The sequence below is a fragment of the Lupinus angustifolius genome, chromosome LG02, assembly GCF_001865875.1.
Source record: "Lupinus angustifolius cultivar Tanjil chromosome LG02, LupAngTanjil_v1.0, whole genome shotgun sequence".
Classification (NCBI taxonomy): Eukaryota; Viridiplantae; Streptophyta; class Magnoliopsida; order Fabales; family Fabaceae; genus Lupinus; species Lupinus angustifolius.
This window is the reverse complement of record NC_032010.1, coordinates 10,432,820-10,436,790: the sequence shown is the minus strand read 5'-3', so window position 1 is coordinate 10,436,790 and position 3,971 is coordinate 10,432,820.

Below are 3,971 nucleotides of genomic sequence, written 5' to 3'. Positions count from 1 at the left end.
AAATAAACTAAGTAGTACAACTACTCCTTAGTTTATTTGTTAAGTGTTTGAGACAAGTGATTTTATTGACTTGAAATCATTTTTTAGGTGATCAATCTAAAAAGAGCATTAAGTACTTCTCAAACAAATAATATTAACCAAAGCACCAACTTGAATGATTAAAATTCAAACTTTTGAAATTAAGAATGAATGTACAATGTTTTACAAATGAGAATTGCGTGCCTTTTTATAGGCCAAAGTGTTGGATGCTCAGCTACCTTGTTTGGAAGCTAAGTTGCTCACCTTTGGCGCCCATGAAGAGCCACTTTGGCCCCTACTTCACCCCTATGGTGGGATAGGTTACATGCATGGTGACAGCTCCTCCTTCTTGGCATAGCCTTATGTCATCTATGAGGTCATGTTCTTGGCCTTTAAGCAAAGAAAAAGTAAGATGTTCCATGATTTGACCAAAATATCACTTTTCTGGTGCGCTAACCGCTTAGCCCACCTGTTTCCCCGTTAAGCTGCCTATTTCAGCAGCTTGGCTGACCTGGTTCCCCGCTCAGCTGCATGTTTCAACTGCTCAGCTAACTGGTTCCACGCTCAGTTGCCTGTTTCAGCAGCTTAGCTGACCTGGCTTGGTGCTTGGTGCTGGCTAACTGGCCTAGTGCTTGCCTGATCTGGCCTAGTGGTGCCTGCCTGACCTGGCCTGGTGCTTGGTGTCTGCCTAACTTGGCCTGGTGCTTGGTGCTTGGCTTGGCTTGACAGCTTTATGCTTGATTTCGTCATGGTGAAGCAACCTTTTTTCCTTTGGTTTGTTACTTGATTTTTGTTGGTTGCTTGGCACTTTTGGGCTGTTTTCTTTAAGTTAAGGTAAGCATTTGATTTTTGCAAGTTGCCTTGCCTACCTTAACATAGGTTTCTTCAAGACGAAGTAAGCTACCTTTCTTCAAGGCTAAGTAACCAAATTAAGCACATAGCATGCCATGCTTTAACTTGATTACTTTTAGCAATTCATTTCCAACTTTTGTCTTGAATTTTGGCTTGAATTCTTATCCATCTTTGAATTTATTCTTTAATATTCAATTTCCTACAAAACTCAAAGAAAAATTGGACAAGAATTAATAAAGAACCAATTTATTTAATCATGCAAAATTCACCTAAAAAGTGTTAATTTAAGTTGGTTTTATACAATTTGTATAGGATAAGTGCCATACAATGATGGTGAAAAGTGTATACTTTGGGCACTTATCACTCATCATAATGGAAACACAACCCTATCTCCCTCCCCGTGAGAATAAAATCTCAATTTATTAAAATAGTAACTAAAACCTGTCATAATTTCCTTCCAAGAATGTGAGCTCCTAGTGGCTCACCTACTTGTAAGATTGTCCTCCACAAATCATAGATTGTCCCCCCTTGGTTTACATCATACTCTCCTTCTTCAAAATAATTTATCCTCAAATTTGTGGCACCATCATCTCCTAGATCAAAGACCACTTTTTTGAATTGTTGTAACCAACTCTTTACATATTCATCATGGGTTATACCCCTAATGAACTATTCAGCAACAAGACAAACATCCATAATTTTTATGATTGGTAGAAATTGAATTTTAGAAAATTCACCTTTCACCATAAAAGTTGAATCTACATCATAGAGTTTTTCCTTCAACATATCAACATCACCCATAGAAATATCTCCATTAGGATCAATGTAAAAATTAATCTCTCTTAAAAGTAGATGATCGTGTGGTTCTTCCTTGGAAAAAATTCACAAATTTCCTGAAAAAATTGCTTAACAAAGATTGACATTGGACTTCCATTAGAGGGGTTAGTAAATAAAAATTTCCCACAATAAGGTAGGTTCAAGACTTATTTTGAAATCAAAAAATCATCAAGCCCACTTTTTTTTTGTAAAATAATTTCTTTCCTCTCCTCATCACCCTCATGAATTTTTCTCCCCTCCTCACTAATAATTTTGTTTGAATTTTTCTCCTCAATCTTTTCATCGCTCTCATTTTCACACTTTTTTTCTACACTTATTTTTTCTTCTTTTCCTAGCTCACTTTTATTCTCACACTCTTGTTTTTCACACATCCTTTCCTTTCTCTCCTCCTCCAACTTTTATCTTAACCTTTGTTTATCTTCATTTACTTGCATAGGAGATAATGGAGATAACACTACTTTTCGATTCTGGTGTAAAAAGGTAAACTTGTTTGAAAACCAATCATGTATGGTTCTTTTATCAAATTGCCATTGACGACCTAAAATTATATGGTTGGCCTCCATATGAAGTACATCACAAAGAACCATATCTTCATACTTCCCTATGGAAAATGGAACTTCAAATAGTTCATTGACAATTATTTCTCCAACCTCACTTAACCATTGAAGCCGGTAAGGTGTGGGATGTGGTCTAGCCACAAGATTTAGCTTTGAGAATAATCTTGAACTAACCCTATTGGCACAGCTGTCACTATCAATTATAAATAAGCATACCCTACCTTGGACCACACATATAGAATGAAAGATGTTGTCCCTTTGGTTGACCTCATCTTGCATAACTCGATTTTCTAAAAGTTTTCTCACCAAGAAAGATTTACCATGTGACATGACTCAGACCTTTCAAGCAAAAACTGGCTCTGAAACCACTTGATCCGAACCTCCATGGGATGGTTTACTTTCTATGTCGATCGTTCTTGCCTGAAACTCAACTTACTCGCGAAATAACATTTTTTTATGAACGTCTACGATTTTTTTATGATTATAGGTGAAATGTATATGGAATTCATGTTTGGGCTGAAGTAGTATTTATTTTTTGTTTATGAATTTTTATGTGTTTGTGTTAGATAAAAGAAAGTTGAAAAGGATGAAGATGGAAGCGCTACAAGCAAAGTAGCTTGACAAGCCAAGGAGGCTCGCCACAAGGAAGGATCCTTGATAAAAACAAGGTTAAGGCGCCACACCAATGGTGATAAACCTATGAACGCCACAAGAACTAATCTTGATGAGTTCTGAGTTAGGAGCAAAGTGCAATTAAAAATGAATTAATCCAAACAAATTTCAACTTAATTCATTCATCATCAAAAGCATACATAAATAGAAAATTATGAAATTGGCTAAATCCTAATTGGAAATTTAAAATCCTAATTAAACATGTAATTAAATGGTCTTTAGTGGGAGTTTAATGGCTGGTTTGTTTTGACATGAGTTGGCCGAAATCCCATTGAATATTCAGCCATGTGCTTATTTGTTCCTTGCTTGGTTGAGTTTCAATGTGGATGGATTCCTCAAACATCTTGAATAAGGAAAATCTTTAATTGGTGAATTAACTCTTAATTTTATATACATTGGCTGTGGGATTACTTGAATGAAATGATGAGATTGTATCTTTGCAAATCTGATTTGAAATGATGGAGATTCACACACATACTTGGATGAGCCTCGATGACTTGTCTTTCTTGAATGATCATTGTCTTGAATACCTTGAATTACACGTGCAACCCTCATATTACATGATTTAAATAAAATACTTAACAATAATTTAAAATACTCCAAGATTAAAATAAATCCTAAGACTACCCATGAGAATAAAATCTTAATTTATTAAAATAATAACTAAAAACTATCATAATTTCCTTCTAAGAACGTGAAGTTCAAGTGGCTCGCCTACTTGTAAGATTGTCCTCCACAAATCATAGATTGCCCCCTTGGTTTACATCACTATCTGAATACAAAAAAAACTACATAAGCTTATAACAATTATCAATAAAAACAATATACTCAATTACAATAAATTGATTTTCTAAAGAAATATAATACAAAAAGATTTTAAATATAATTATATTGTACAAAAAACTTCCCAAATAAACATTTCAAAATATTTCTAAATATAATATTTTTAATTTTTTCTGCAAAAAAATGCAAATAAGCCCATTAGCATATGAGCTCATCTCTCCACTAATCTACACAATCTCTCCACTAATCTAC